Source organism: Eschrichtius robustus, chromosome 8, assembly GCF_028021215.1.
Source record: "Eschrichtius robustus isolate mEscRob2 chromosome 8, mEscRob2.pri, whole genome shotgun sequence".
NCBI lineage: Eukaryota > Metazoa > Chordata > Mammalia > Artiodactyla > Eschrichtiidae > Eschrichtius > Eschrichtius robustus.
This window is the reverse complement of record NC_090831.1, coordinates 42,838,079-42,856,262: the sequence shown is the minus strand read 5'-3', so window position 1 is coordinate 42,856,262 and position 18,184 is coordinate 42,838,079.

Below are 18,184 nucleotides of genomic sequence, written 5' to 3'. Positions count from 1 at the left end.
ATGTCTTGAGGGAGATAATGGCCAAAATATTTCAAAAGGTGACACATACTTTAAGAAAACACTTTGAAGAAATAAGCTCTAATCACAGCTGGAAAAATAAAAAGGACATGTCTTAAAGCTCAATTTCAACGCATTATGTGACACATGCAAATTCAACCACAAAGAGGTATCAGCTCACACCACTCAGAATAACCATCAGCAAAAACTACAAAGAATAAATGCTGAAGGTGCTGGGAAGAAATACATACCCTCCACTTTAAATGGGACGTAACCTGGAAAGAGCCACTAAGGAGAACAAAATAGAGGTGCCTTGAAAAGGTAAACATTGAGCTACCATATGATCCAGCAGACCTATTCCTGGACCTATAAACTAAGAAGACAGAATTGGAAGGACACAGGCACGCAAATCTGCATTGCATAGTATTACAATAGCCAAGATATGGAAGTAACCAAAAAGTCCAACGACAGATGGGTGGACAAAGAAAGCTGCTACCTGTACAGATGGAATATGAGCTAGTGAAAAAATGAAACAATGCCATTTGCAGCACCATAGATGAGTCTAGAAGTAATCACGCAACTTGGAGTAAGTGAGAAAGCGAAAGACACATATCCTATCATATCACACATAGGTGTTACCTAAAAAATGATACAAACAAAGATATTTCCACAGAGAAACACTATCATAGATTCATTAAAAAAAACTTATAGTTCGCCATATGGAATGGTGTGAGGATTGGATACATTACCATATTGAGGTTAACAGAGAGATACATACACATATGAAATATATAATCACCAAAGACCTACGCAATACCAAGAGAAGACTACTCAACATTGTGTCATAACCTACATGGGAAAAGGATCCGAAGAAGAACAGATATATGTATATGTGTGAAAGAACCACATCTTGCACACCTAGAACAAACAAAACATTGTAATCAAGTTTGCTGTGATACAAAATAAAAATTAAGTTAAAAATACCAACAGGAAGTAATGAGACATAAATTAAAGGGCTGTTTCCTCGCACATTCCATTCTAATTTACAACCTAAAACACCACTTCCACTAAGGCTCTGTTGCCCTAGTAACCAGATTTGGTAAAGGAGAAATGCTGCCGCCTTGTGGCCGATTCCCGCAAGAGCAGCTTTTAACCCACAGCTAATGGTCACTTACCATTCACAAGGACTCAGGGCTGTAAAGGACACCTGCCCTCAAAATTGTGCTGAGGTAGGGAATGGATAAAAAAAATTCAAAACAGGCAAAATTTTCAAGAAGATAGTATGAAGAGGTAAGTTTTACTCACTCTCTTTTTAAAGAAAGGAAAATGGATAAAAGCTCAACCTCAGGAATTAGTAGACTCATGCAATCTAATCTACAAAAAGTTTTCAACTCGCACCAGTCGACTGACCATTGGCAAAAAGTCTACAAACAATAAATGCTGAAGAGGTTTTAGACAACTGTGTACCCTCTAGCTGCTGGTGAGATGTAAAAGGGTTAAACGCTAATAATGAGAACAGAAAGGAGCTGCGTTTAAAAGGAAAAATTGAGGTACCATTCAATCCAGCAGGCGCACCAATGGGCCTCTCACCTGAGAAGACCAGAATGAAGAAGACCCGGGCTGCCAAAGCTGCACTGCAGCCTTATTCACAATAGACAGGACAGTGAAGCAACCAAAATGTCCATCAACAGATGAAAGGGTAAAGAAGAAGTGGTCCATGTACACAATGAATACTAGCCATGGAAAACAATGAAACACTGCTCTTTGAGGCACCATAGATGATCTTGGAGATAATCACAGAACATGAGGTAAGTCGGAAAGCAAAAGTCCTATATACTATGATATCACTTAGAGGCGTTATCTAATAACTGACACAAAGGAACATATTTCCACAGAGAAAGTCAATCACAGACTTATTAAAAAAAATACTATGCTTATCTAAAAGGAAAGGTGGGGGGAATGGATAAATGAAGATTAGCGTTACCATATGTATACAAACACATATTATACACATATATCAAAAAGACCGACCATACAGCAAGGAGGGTTTACGCAACACTCTGTAATAATTTACACGGGAAGAGGATCTCTACATAAATAGGTATATAGAATATGTAGATGAACCAGAGTGCGTACACCTTGGACAAGCAACATTCTAACCTTTACCCCAATTGAAAAAATTAAAACCACGAACTAGGAGTAATGAGACATGAACTTATGGGGGGTTTTCCTGGCCCATTCCATTCAAATTTACAACCTAGGCAAACGACTTCCAGAACGGCTCTGCTGCCCTAGTACCCAGATTTGGGAATGGAGAAATGCTGCATCCTTGTGGCCGTTTCCCACAACAGCAGCTTTAAACCCACTGCAAAAGGTCACTAAATATTCACCAATTGCAGTGCTGTAAATGACACCTGCCCTCCAAAAATTACTGAGGTCGAAAATCGACCAAAAATTTCTAGACTGCAACCTTCCAAAAAGGAAATTTGAAGAGGTATATTATACTCACACTTTTTTTCTTTTTTCTTTTAACAGAAAAGAAAAAGGCGTGGAAAAATGATGAATTGTAGGAATTTTTACAGACACGTAAACCCAAATTACAAAAACCTATCAGCTCACACCAGTCAGAATGGCCATCAACAAAAATGCTGCAAACAATAAATGCTGACGTGATTGTGGAGAAATGCGTACCCTCGATTCTAAGGGGGACGTGGTAAGAGCCACTAATGAAAGCACAATTGAGGTGCCTTGAAAAGGTAAACGTTGAGCTACCATACCAGTCAATCAATCATACCCACTGCTGGGTCTATCACCTGAGAACATGAAAATCAAAAATCACAGGCTGCCAATCCTGCACTCCAGCAATATTTACCATAGGCAACACTTGGAAGCAACGAAAATGTCCATCAACAGAGGAATGCACCAAGAAGAAGTGGTCCATGTACACAATGGAATATTAGCCATGGAAAACATTGAAGCACTGCTCTTCGAGGCACCATAGATGAGCCTGGAGATAATCACAGAACATGAAGTAGGTCGGAAAGCAAAAGGCCTACAGCCTATATTATCACTTATGGCATTATCTAATAACTGACACAGATGAACAGATTTCCAAAGAGAAAGACACTCACAGGCTTAGAAAACAAACTATGCTCATCTAAAAGGAAAGGAGGGGGGGAAATTGAGAAATGAAGATTAGTGTTACTATACATATACAAATACATATTATATACATGTATCAAAAAGACCGAACATATAGCAAGGGAGGTCGACGGAACACTGGTATATTTTACATGGGAAGAGGATCTGTACGTTAATAGACATACATGATGTACAAATGAACCAGATTGTGTACACCTAGGACAAACAATATTCTAAACTTTACCCAGATTAAAAAAATTTTAAAAACCAAGAAGAAGTAATGAGACATAAACTTTTGGGGATTTCTCCTGGCAAATTCCATTCTAATTTACAACCTAGGACAATGACTTCCAGAAAGGCTCTGCTGCCCTAGTACCCAGATTGGGGCATGGAGAAATGCTACCTCCTTGTGGCCGTTTCCCACAACAGCAGCTTTGAACCCACTGCAAAAGGTCACTAAATTTTCACCAACTTGCAGTTCTGTAAATGACACCAGCCCTCCAGAAAATGTCTAGGGTCAAAAATCGACCAAAAAATTCAAAAGAGGGCAACCTTCGAAGAAGACAATTTCAAGAGCTCTATTGTACTCACGGTTTTTTCTTTTAAGAGAAAAGAAAAAGGCGTAGGAATATGATGAATTTTAAAAATTTTAATGACATGCATACCCATATTACAAAAACCTATCAGCTCACAGCAGTCAGAATGGCCATTAGGATAAATGCTGCAAAAAATAAATGGTGAAGGGAGTGTGGAGAAATGCGTACCCTCGGTTGTAAGGGGGGGCATGTAAAGAGCCACTAATGAAAACACAATGTAGGTGCTTTGAAAAGGGAAACATTGAGCTACCAGTCAATCAATCACAACCGCTGCTTGGCCTATCACCTGAGAAAATGAGAATCAAAAAGTCACAGGCTGGCAAACCTGTACGCCAGCAAGATTTACCACAGCCAGCACTTGGAAGCCATGAAAATGTCCATCAACAGAGGAATGCACCAAGAAGAAGTGGTCCACGTACACAATGGACTATTACTCTAATAATAAATAGAAATTAAATTTAAAAACAAACAAAAGCAAGGAGACATCAACATTTGTGGGTTTACCCGGGCACATTGCACTCTAATTTATAACCGAAGAACACCCCTGGCCGGTAGGTCTGTTTCCCTAGTACCAGCATGGGGAACGTAGAAAGGCTGCCGCTCTCTGGCCGTTACCTGCAAAAGCAGGTTTAAAGCCTGAGCGAACGGTCACTTCATATGAACAAGTACTGCAGGGCTGTAAATGAAACCTGCCCTCAAAATGTCTTGAGGGAGATAACGGCCAAAATATTTCAAATGGTGACACATACTTTAAGAAAACACTTTGAAGAAATAAGCTCTAATCACAGCTGGAAAAATAAAAAGGACGTGTCTTAAAGCTCAATTTCAACGCATTATGAGACACATGCAATTTCAACCACAAAGAGGTATCAGCTCACACCACTCAGAATAACCATCAGCAAAAACTACAAAGAATAAATGCTGAAGGTGCTGGGAAGAAATACATACCCTCCACTTTAAGTGGGACGTAACCTGGAAAGAGCCACTAAGGAGAACAAAATAGAGGTGCCTTGAAAAGGTAAACATTGAGCTACCATATGATCCAGCAGACCTATTCCTGGACCTATAAACTAAGAAGACAGAATTGGAAGGACACAGGCACGCAAATCTGCATTGCATAGTATTACAATAGCCAAGATATGGAAGTAACCAAAAAGTCCAACGACAGATGGGTGGACAAAGAAAGCTGCTACCCGTACAGATGGAATATGAGCTAGTGAAAAAATGAAACAATGCCATTTGCAGCACCATAGATGAGTCTAGAAGTAATCACGCAACTTGGAGTAAGTGAGAAAACGAAAGACACATATCCTATCATATCACATATAGGTGTTACCTAAAAAATGATACAAACAAAGATATTTCCACAGAGAAACACTATCATAGATTCATTAAAAAAACTTATGGTTCACCATATGGAATGGTGTGAGGATTGGATACATTACCATATTGAGGTTAACAGAGAGATACATACACATATGAAATATATAATCACCAAAGACCTACGCAATACCAAGAGAAGACTACTCAACATTGTGTCATAACCTACATGGGAAAAGGATCCGAAGAAGAACAGATATATGTATATGTGTGAAAGAACCACATCTTGCACACCTAGAACAAACAAAACATTGTAATCAAGTTTGCTGTGGTAAAAAATAAAAATTAAGTTAAAAATACCAACAAGAAGTAATGAGACATAAATTAAAGGGCTTTTTCCTCGCACATTCCATTCTAATTTACAACCTAGAACACCACTTCCAGTAAGGCTCTGTTGCCCTAGTAACCAGATTTGGTAAAGGAGAAATGCTGCCGCCTTGTGGCCGATTCCCGCAAGAGCAGCTTTTAACCCACAGCTAATGGTCACTTACCATTCACAAGGACTCAGGGCTGTAAAGGACACCTGCCCTCAAAATTGTGCTGAGATAGGGAATGGATAAAAAAAATTCAAAACAGGCAAAATTTTCAAGAAGATAGTATGAAGAGGTAAGTTTTACTCACTCTCTTTTTAAAGAAAGGAAAATGGATAAAAGCTCAACCTCAGGAATTATTAGACTCATGCAATCTAATCTACAAAAAGTTTTCAACTCGCACCATTCGACTGACCATTGGCAAAAAGTCTACAAACAATAATGCTGAAGAGGTTTTAGAGAACTGTGTACCCTCTAGCTGCTGGTGAGATGTAAAAGGGTTAAACGCTAATAATGAGAACAGAAAGGAGCTGCGTTTAAAAGGAAAAATTGAGGTACCATTCAATCCAGCAGGCGCACCAATGGGCCTCTCACCTGAGAAGACCAGAATGAAGAAGACCCGGGCTGCCAAAGCTGCACTGCAGCCTTATTCACAATAGACAGGACAGTGAAGCAACCAAAATGTCCATCAACAGATGAAAAGATAAAGAAGAAGTGGTCCATGTACACAATGAATACTAGCCATGGAAAACAATGAAACACTGCTCTTTGAGGCACCATAGATGATCTTGGAGATAATCACAGAACATGAGGTAAGTCGGAAAGCAAAAGTCCTATATCCTATGATATCACTTAGAGGCGTTATCTAATAACTGACACAAAGGAACATATTTCCACAGAGAAAGTCAATCACAGACTTATTAAAAAAAATACTATGCTTATCTAAAAGGAAAGGTGTGGGGAATGGATAAATGAAGATTAGCGTTATCATATGTATACAAACACGTATTATACACATATATCAAAAAGACCGACCATACAGCAAGGAAGGTTTTCCCAACACTCTGTAATAATTTACACGGGAAGAGGATCTCTACATAAATAGGTATATAGAATATGTAGATGAACCAGAGTGCGTATACCTTGGACAAGCAACATTCTAACCATTACCCCAATTGAAAAAATTAAAACCACGAACTAGGAGTAATGAGACATGAACTTATGGGGGGTTTTCCTGGCCCATTCCATTCAAATTTACAACCTAGGCAAACGACTTCCAGAACGGCTCTGCTGCCCTAGTACCCAGATTTGGGAATGGAGAAATGCTGCATCCTTGTGGCCGTTTCCCACAACAGCAGCTTTAAACCCACTGCAAAAGGTCACTAAATATTCACCAATTGCAGTGCTGTAAATGACACCTGCCCTCCAAAAAATACTGAGGTCGAAAATCGACCAAAAAATTCTAGAGTGCAACCTTCCAAAAAGGAAAATTGAAGAGGTATATTATACTCACACATTTTTTCTTTTTTCTTTTAACAGAAAAGAAAAAGGCGTGGAAAAATGATGAATTGTAGGAATTTTTACAGACACGTAAACCCAAATTACAAAAACCTATCAGCTCACACCAGTCAGAATGGCCATCAACAAAAATGCTGCAAACAATAGATGCTGACGTGATTGTGGAGAAATGCGGACCCTCGATTCTAAGGGGGACGTGGTAAGAGCCACTAATGAAAGCACAATTGAGGTGCCTTGAAAAGGTAAACGTTGAGCTACCATACCAGTCAATCAATCATACCCACTGCTGGGTCTATCACCTGAGAAAATGAAAATCAAAAATCACAGGCTGGCAATCCTGCACTCCAGCAATATTTACCATAGGCAACACTTGGAAGCAACGAAAATGTCCATCAACAGAGGAATGCACCAAGAAGAAGTGGTCCATGTACACAATGGAATATTAGCCATGGAAAACATTGAAGCACTGCTCTTTGAGGCACCATAGATGAGCCTGGAGATAATCACAGAACATGAAGTAGGTCGGAAAGCAAAAGGCCTACAGCCTATATTATCACTTATGGCATTATCTAATAACTGACACAGATGAACAGATTTCCAAAGAGAAAGACACTCACAGGCTTAGAAAACAAACTATGCTCATCTAAAAGGAAAGGAGGGGGGGAAATTGAGAAATGAAGATTAGTGTTACTATACATATACAAATACATATTATATACATGTATCAAAAAGACCGAACATATAGCAAGGGAGGTCGACGGAACACTGGTATATTTTACATGGGAAGAGGATCTGTACGTTAATAGACATACATGATGTACAAATGAACCAGATTGTGTACACCTAGGACAAACAATATTCTAAACTTTACCCAGATTAAAAAAATTTTAAAAACCAAGAAGAAGTAATGAGACATAAACTTATGGGGATTTCTCCTGGCAAATTCCATTCTAATTTACAACCTAGGACAATGACTTCCAGAAAGGCTCTGCTGCCCTAGTACCCAGATTGGGGCATGGAGAAATGCTACCTCCTTGTGGCCGTTTCCCACAACAGCAGCTTTGAACCCACTGCATAAGGTCACTAAATTTTCACCAACTTGCAGTTCTGTAAATGACACCAGCCCTCCAGAAAATGTCTGGGGTCAAAAATCGACCAAAAAATTCAAAAGAGGGCAACCTTCGAAGAAGACAATTTCAAGAGCTCTATTGTACTCACGGTTTTTTCTTTTAAGAGAAAAGAAAAAGGCGTAGGAATATGATGAATTTTAAAAATTTTAATGACATGCATACCCATATTACAAAAACCTATCAGCTCACAGCAGTCAGAATGGCCATTAGGATAAATGCTGCAAAAAATAAATGGTGAAGGGTGTGTGGAGAAATGCGTACCCTCGGTTGTAAGGGGGGGCATGTAAAGAGCCACTAATGAAAACACAATGTAGGTGCTTTGAAAAGGGAAACATTGAGCTACCAGTCAATCAATCACAACCGCTGCTTGGCCTATCACCTGAGAAAATGAGAATCAAAAAGTCACAGGCTGGCAAACCTGTACGCCAGCAAGATTTACCACAGCCAGCACTTGGAAGCCATGAAAATGTCCATCAACAGAGGAATGCACCAAGAAGAAGTGGTCCACGTACACAATGGACTATTATTCTAATAATAAATAGAAATTAAATTTAAAAACAAACAAAAGCAAGGAGACATCAACATTTGTGGGTTTACCCGGGCACATTGCACTCTAATTTATAACCGAAGAACACCCCTGGCCGGTAGGTCTGTTTCCCTAGTACCAGCATGGGGAACGTAGAAAGGCTGCCGCTCTCTGGCCGTTACCTGCAAAAGCAGGTTTAAAGCCTGAGCGAACGGTCACTTCATGTGAACAAGTACTGCAGGGCTGTAAATGAAACCTGCCCTCAAAATGTCTTGAGGGAGATAACGGCTAAAATATTTCAAATGGTGACACATACTTTAAGAAAACACTTTGAAGAAATAAGCTCTAATCACAGCTGGAAAAATAAAAAGGACGTGTCTTAAAGCTCAATTTCAACGCATTATGAGACACATGCAAATTCAACCACAAAGAGGTATCAGCTCACACCACTCAGAATAACCATCAGCAAAAACTACAAAGAATAAATGCTGAAGGTGCTGGGAAGAAATACATACCCTCCACTTTAAGTGGGACGTAACCTGGAAAGAGCCACTAAGGAGAACAAAATAGAGGTGCCTTGAAAAGGTAAACATTGAGCTACCATATGATCCAGCAGACCTATTCCTGGACCTATAAACTAAGAAGACAGAATTGGAAGGACACAGGCACGCAAATCTGCATTACATAGTATTACAATAGCCAAGATATGGAAGTAACCAAAAAGTCCAACGACAGATGGGTGGACAAAGAAAGCTGCTACCCGTACAGATGGAATATGAGCTAGTGAAAAAATGAAACAATGCCATTTGCAGCACCATAGATGAGTCTAGAAGTAATCACGCAACTTGGAGTAAGTGAGAAAACGAAAGACACATATCCTATCATATCACATATAGGTGTTACCTAAAAAATGATACAAACAAAGATATTTCCACAGAGAAACACTATCATAGATTCATTAAAAAAACTTATGGTTCACCATATGGAATGGTGTGAGGATTGGATACATTACCATATTGAGGTTAACAGAGAGATACATACACATATGAAATATATAATCACCAAAGACCTACGCAATACCAAGAGAAGACTACTCAACATTGTGTCATAACCTACATGGGAAAAGGATCCGAAGAAGAACAGATATATGTATATGTGTGAAAGAACCACATCTTGCACACCTAGAACAAACAAAACATTGTAATGAAGTTTGCTGTGGTAAAAAATAAAAATTAAGTTAAAAATACCAACAAGAAGTAATGAGACATAAATTAAAGGGCTTTTTCCTCGCACATTCCATTCTAATTTACAACCTAGAACACCACTTCCAGTAAGGCTCTGTTGCCCTAGTAACCAGATTTGGTAAAGGAGAAATGCTGCCGCCTTGTGGCCGATTCCCGCAAGAGCAGCTTTTAACCCACAGCTAATGGTCACTTACCATTCACAAGGACTCAGGGCTGTAAAGGACACCTGCCCTCAAAATTGTGCTGAGATAGGGAATGGATAAAAAAAATTCAAAACAGGCAAAATTTTCAAGAAGATAGTATGAAGAGGTAAGTTTTACTCACTCTCTTTTTAAAGAAAGGAAAATGGATAAAAGCTCAACCTCAGGAATTATTAGACTCATGCAATCTAATCTACAAAAAGTTTTCAACTCGCACCAGTCGACTGACCATTGGCAAAAAGTCTACAAACAATAATGCTGAAGAGGTTTTAGAGAACTGTGTACCCTCTAGCTGCTGGTGAGATGTAAAAGGGTTAAACGCTAATAATGAGAACAGAAAGGAGCTGCGTTTAAAAGGAAAAATTGAGGTACCATTCAATCCAGCAGGCGCACCAATGGGCCTCTCACCTGAGAAGACCAGAATGAAGAAGACCCGGGCTGCCAAAGCTGCACTGCAGCCTTATTCACAATAGACAGGACAGTGAAGCAACCAAAATGTCCATCAACAGATGAAAAGATAAAGAAGAAGTGGTCCATGTACACAATGAATACTAGCCATGGAAAACAATGAAACACTGCTCTTTGAGGCACCATAGATGATCTTGGAGATAATCACAGAACATGAGGTAAGTCGGAAAGCAAAAGTCCTATATCCTATGATATCACTTAGAGGCGTTATCTAATAACTGACACAAAGGAACATATTTCCACAGAGAAAGTCAATCACAGACTTATTAAAAAAAATACTATGCTTATCTAAAAGGAAAGGTGTGGGGAATGGATAAATGAAGATTAGCGTTACCATATGTATACAAACACGTATTATACACATATATCAAAAAGACCGACCATACAGCAAGGAAGGTTTTCGCAACACTCTGTAATAAATTACACGGGAAGAGGATCTCTACATAAATAGGTATATAGAATATGTAGATGAACCAGAGTGCGTATACCTTGGACAAGCAACATTCTAACCATTACCCCAATTGAAAAAATTAAAACCACGAACTAGGAGTAATGAGACATGAACTTATGGGGGGTTTTCCTGGCCCATTCCATTCAAATTTACAACCTAGGCAAACGACTTCCAGAACGGCTCTGCTGCCCTAGTACCCAGATTTGGGAATGGAGAAATGCTGCATCCTTGTGGCCGTTTCCCACAACAGCAGCTTTAAACCCACTGCAAAAGGTCACTAAATATTCACCAATTGCAGTGCTGTAAATGACACCTGCCCTCCAAAAAATACTGAGGTCGAAAATCGACCAAAAAATTCTAGAGTGCAACCTTCCAAAAAGGAAATTTGAAGAGGTATATTATACTCACACTTTTTTTCTTTTTTCTTTTAACAGAAAAGAAAAAGGCGTGGAAAAATGATGAATTGTAGGAATTTTTACAGACACGTAAACCCAAATTACAAAAACCTATCAGCTCACACCAGTCAGAATGGCCATCAACAAAAATGCTGCAAACAATAGATGCTGACGTGATTGTGGAGAAATGCGGACCCTCGATTCTAAGGAGGACGTGGTAAGAGCCACTAATGAAAGCACAATTGAGGTGCCTTGAAAAGGTAAACGTTGAGCTACCATACCAGTCAATCAATCATACCCACTGCTGGGTCTATCACCTGAGAAAATGAAAATCAAAAATCACAGGCTGGCAATCCTGCACTCCAGCAATATTTACCATAGGCAACACTTGGAAGCAACGAAAATGTCCATCAACAGAGGAATGCACCAAGAAGAAGTGGTCCATGTACACAATGGAATATTAGCCATGGAAAACATTGAAGCACTGCTCTTTGAGGCACCATAGATGAGCCTGGAGATAATCACAGAACATGAAGTAGGTCGGAAAGCAAAAGGCCTACAGCCTATATTATCACTTATGGCATTATCTAATAACTGACACAGATGAACAGATTTCCAAAGAGAAAGACACTCACAGGCTTAGAAAACAAACTATGCTCATCTAAAAGGAAAGGAGGGGGGGAAATTGAGAAATGAAGATTAGTGTTACTATACATATACAAATACATATTATATACATGTATCAAAAAGACCGAACATATAGCAAGGGAGGTCGACGGAACACTGGTATATTTTACATGGGAAGAGGATCTGTACGTTAATAGACATACATGATGTACAAATGAACCAGATTGTGTACACCTAGGACAAACAATATTCTAAACTTTACCCAGATTAAAAAAATTTTAAAAACCAAGAAGAAGTAATGAGACATAAACTTATGGGGATTTCTCCTGGCAAATTCCATTCTAATTTACAACCTAGGACAATGACTTCCAGAAAGGCTCTGCTGCCCTAGTACCCAGATTGGGGCATGGAGAAATGCTACCTCCTTGTGGCCGTTTCCCACAACAGCAGCTTTGAACCCACTGCATAAGGTCACTAAATTTTCACCAACTTGCAGTTCTGTAAATGACACCAGCCCTCCAGAAAATGTCTGGGGTCAAAAATCGACCAAAAAATTCAAAAGAGGGCAACCTTCGAAGAAGACATTTTCAAGAGCTCTATTGTACTCACGTTTTTTTCTTTTAAGAGTAAAGAAAAAGGCGTAGGAATATGATGAATTTTAAAAATTTTAATGACATGCATACCCATATTACAAAAACCTATCAGCTCACAGCAGTCAGAATGGCCATTAGGATAAATGCTGCAAAAAATAAATGGTGAAGGGAGTGTGGAGAAATGCGTACCCTCGGTTGTAAGGGGGGGCATGTAAAGAGCCACTAATGAAAACACAATGTAGGTGCTTTGAAAAGGGAAACATTGAGCTACCAGTCAATCAATCACAACCGCTGCTTGGCCTATCACCTGAGAAAATGAGAATCAAAAAGTCACAGGCTGGCAAACCTGTACGCCAGCAAGATTTACCACAGCCAGCACTTGGAAGCCATGAAAATGTCCATCAACAGAGGAATGAACCAAGAAGAAGTGGTCCACGTACACAATGGACTATTACTCTAATAATAAATAGAAATTAAATTTAAAAACAAACAAAAGCAAGGAGACATCAACATTTGTGGGTTTACCCGCGCACATTGCACTCTAATTTATAACCGAAGAACACCCATGGCCGGTAGGTCTGTTTCCCTAGTACCAGCATGGGGAACGTAGAAAGGCTGCCGCTCTCTGGCCGTTACCTGCAAAAGCAGGTTTAAAGCCTGAGCGAACGGTCACTTCATATGAACAAGTACTGCAGGGCTGTAAATGAAACCTGCCCTCAAAATGTCTTGAGGGAGATAACGGCCAAAATATTTCAAATGGTGACACATACTTTAAGAAAACACTTTGAAGAAATAAGCTCCAATCACAGCTGGAAAAATAAAAAGGACGTGTCTTAAAGCTCAATTTCAACGCATTATGAGACACATGCAATTTCAACCACAAAGAGGTATCAGCTCACACCACTCAGAATAACCATCAGCAAAAACTACAAAGAATAAATGCTGAAGGTGCTGGGAAGAAATACATACCCTCCACTTTAAGTGGGACGTAACCTGGAAAGAGCCACTAAGGAGAACAAAATAGAGGTGCCTTGAAAAGGTAAACATTGAGCTACCATATGATCCAGCAGACCTATTCCTGGACCTATAAACTAAGAAGACAGAATTGGAAGGACACAGGCACGCAAATCTGCATTGCATAGTATTACAATAGCCAAGATATGGAAGTAACCAAAAAGTCCAACGACAGATGGGTGGACAAAGAAAGCTGCTACCCGTACAGATGGAATATGAGCTAGTGAAAAAATGAAACAATGCCATTTGCAGCACCATAGATGAGTCTAGAAGTAATCACGCAACTTGGAGTAAGTGAGAAAGCGAAAGACACATATCCTATCATATCACATATAGGTGTTACCTAAAAAATGATACAAACAAAGATATTTCCACAGAGAAACACTATCATAGATTCATTAAAAAAACTTATGGTTCACCATATGGAATGGTGTGAGGATTGGATACATTACCATATTGAGGTTAACAGAGAGATACATACACATATGAAATATATAATCACCAAAGACCTACGCAATACCAAGAGAAGACTACTCAACATTGTGTCATAACCTACATGGGAAAAGGATCCGAAGAAGAACAGATATATGTATATGTGTGAAAGAACCACATCTTGCACACCTAGAACAAACAAAACATTGTAATCAAGTTTGCTGTGGTAAAAAATAAAAATTAAGTTAAAAATACCAACAAGAAGTAATGAGACATAAATTAAAGGGCTTTTTCCTCGCACATTCCATTCTAATTTACAACCTAGAACACCACTTCCAGTAAGGCTCTGTTGCCCTAGTAACCAGATTTGGTAAAGGAGAAATGCTGCCGCCTTGTGGCCGATTCCCGCAAGAGCAGCTTTTAACCCACAGCTAATGGTCACTTACCATTCACAAGGACTCAGGGCTGTAAAGGACACCTGCCCTCAAAATTGTGCTGAGATAGGGAATGGATAAAAAAAATTCAAAACAGGCAAAATTTTCAAGAAGATAGTATGAAGAGGTAAGTTTTACTCACTCTCTTTTTAAAGAAAGGAAAATGGATAAAAGCTCAACCTCAGGAATTAGTAGACTCAAGCAATCTAATCTACAAAAAGTTTTCAACTCGCACCAGTCGACTGACCATTGGCAAAAAGTCTACAAACAATAAATGCTGAAGAGGTTTTAGACAACTGTGTACCCTCTAGCTGCTGGTGAGATGTAAAAGGGTTAAACGCTAATAATGAGAACAGAAAGGAGCTGCGTTTAAAAGGAAAAATTGAGGTACCATTCAATCCAGCAGGCGCACCAATGGGCCTCTCACCTGAGAAGACCAGAATGAAGAAGACCCGGGCTGCCAAAGCTGCACTGCAGCCTTATTCACAATAGACAGGACAGTGAAGCAACCAAAATGTCCATCAACAGATGAAAAGATAAAGAAGAAGTGGTCCATGTACACAATGAATACTAGCCATGGAAAACAATGAAACACTGCTCTTTGAGGCACCATAGATGATCTTGGAGATAATCACAGAACATGAGGTAAGTCGGAAAGCAAAAGTCCTATATCCTATGATATCACTTAGAGGCGTTATCTAATAACTGACACAAAGGAACATATTTCCACAGAGAAAGTCAATCACAGACTTATTAAAAAAAATACTATGCTTATCTAAAAGGAAAGGTGGGGGGAATGGATAAATGAAGATTAGCATTACCATATGTATACAAACACATATTATACACATATATCAAAAAGACCGACCATACAGCAAGGAAGGTTTACGCAACACTCTGTAATAATTTACACGGGAAGAGGATCTCTACATAAATAGGTATATAGAATATGTAGATGAACCAGAGTGCGTATACCTTGGACAAGCAACATTCTAACCATTACCCCAATTGAAAAAATTAAAACCACGAACTAGGAGTAATGAGCCATGAACTTATGGGGGGTTTTCCTGGCCCATTCCATTCAAATTTACAACCTAGACAAACGACTTCCAGAACGGCTCTGCTGCCCTAGTACCCAGATTTGGGAATGGAGAAATGCTGCATCCTTGTGGCCGTTTCCCACAACAGCAGCTTTAAACCCACTGCAAAAGGTCACTAAATATTCACCAATTGCAGTGCTGTAAATGACACCTGCCCTCCAAAAAATACTGAGGTCGAAAATCGACCAAAAAATTCTAGAGTGCAACCTTCCAAAAAGGAAATTTGAAGAGGTATATTATACTCACACTTTTTTTCTTTTTTCTTTTAACAGAAAAGAAAAAGGCGTGGAAAAATGATGAATTGTAGGAATTTTTACAGACACGTAAACCCAAATTACAAAGACCTATCAGCTCACACCAGTCAGAATGGCCATCAACAAAAATGCTGCAAACAATAAATGCTGACGTGATTGTGGAGAAATGCGTACCCTCGATTCTAAGGGGGACGTGGTAAGAGCCACTAATGAAAGCACAATTGAGGTGCCTTGAAAAGGTAAACGTTGAGCTACCATACCAGTCAATCAATCATACCCACTGCTGGGTCTATCACCTGAGAAAATGAAAATCAAAAATCACAGGCTGGCAATCCTGCACTCCAGCAATATTTACCATAGGCAACACTTGGAAGCAACGAAAATGTCCATCAACAGAGGAATGCACCAAGAAGAAGTGGTCCATGTACACAATGGAATATTAGCCATGGAAAACATTGAAGCACTGCTCTTTGAGGCACCATAGATGAGCCTGGAGATAATCACAGAACATGAAGTAGGTCGGAAAGCAAAAGGCCTACAGCCTATATTATCACTTATGGCATTATCTAATAACTGACACAGATGAACAGATTTCCAAAGAGAAAGACACTCACAGGCTTAGAAAACAAACTATGCTCATCTAAAAGGAAAGGAGGGGGGGAAATTGAGAAATGAAGATTAGTGTTACTATACATATACAAATACATATTATATACATGTATCAAAAAGACCGAACATATAGCAAGGGAGGTCGACGGAACACTGGTATATTTTACATGGGAAGAGGATCTGTACGTTAATAGACATACATGATGTACAAATGAACCAGATTGTGTACACCTAGGACAAACAATATTCTAAACTTTACCCAGATTAAAAAAATTTTAAAAACCAAGAAGAAGTAATGAGACATAAACTTATGGGGATTTCTCCTGGCAAATTCCATTCTAATTTACAACCTAGGACAATGACTTCCAGAAAGGCTCTGCTGCCCTAGTACCCAGATTGGGGCATGGAGAAATGCTACCTCCTTGTGGCCGTTTCCCACAACAGCAGCTTTGAACCCACTGCATAAGGTCACTAAATTTTCACCAACTTGCAGTTCTGTAAATGACACCAGCCCTCCAGAAAATGTCTGGGGTCAAAAATCGACCAAAAATTTCAAAAGAGGGCAACCTTCGAAGAAGACAATTTCAAGAGCTCTATTGTACTCACGGTTTTTTCTTATAAGAGAAAAGAAAAAGGCGTAGGAATATGATGAATTTTAAAAATTTTAATGACATGCATACCCATATTACAAAAACCTATCAGCTCACAGCAGTCAGAATGGCCATTAGGATAAATGCTGCAAAAAATAAATGGTGAAGGGAGTGTGGAGAAATGCGTACCCTCGGTTGTAAGGGGGGGCATGTAAAGAGCCACTAATGAAAACACAATGTAGGTGCTTTGAAAAGGGAAACATTGAGCTACCAGTCAATCAATCACAACCGCTGCTTGGCCTATCACCTGAGAAAATGAGAATCAAAAAGTCACAGGCTGGCAAACCTGTACGCCAGCAAGATTTACCACAGCCAGCACTTGGAAGCCATGAAAATGTCCATCAACAGAGGAATGCACCAAGAAGAAGTGGTCCACGTACACAATGGACTATTACTCTAATAATAAATATAAATTAAATTTAAAAACAAACAAAAGCAAGGAGACATCAACATTTGTGGGTTTACCCGGGCACATTGCACTCTAATTTATAACCGAAGAACACCCCTGGCCGGTAGGTCTGTTTCCCTAGTACCAGCATGGGGAACGTAGAAAGGCTGCCGCTCTCTGGCCGTTACCTGCAAAAGCAGGTTTAAAGCCTGAGCGAACGGTCACTTCATGTGAACAAGTACTGCAGGGCTGTAAATGAAACCTGCCCTCAAAATGTCTTGAGGGAGATAACGGCTAAAATATTTCAAATGGTGACACATACTTTAAGAAAACACTTTGAAGAAATAAGCTCTAATCACAGCTGGAAAAATAAAAAGGACGTGTCTTAAAGCTCAATTTCAACGCATTATGAGACACATGCAAATTCAACCACAAAGAGGTATCAGCTCACACCACTCAGAATAACCATCAGCAAAAACTACAAAGAATAAATGCTGAAGGTGCTGGGAAGAAATACATACCCTCCACTTTAAGTGGGACGTAACCTGGAAAGAGCCACTAAGGAGAACAAAATAGAGGTGCCTTGAAAAGGTAAACATTGAGCTACCATATGATCCAGCAGACCTATTCCTGGACCTATAAACTAAGAAGACAGAATTGGAAGGACACAGGCACGCAAATCTGCATTGCATAGTATTACAATAGCCAAGATATGGAAGTAACCAA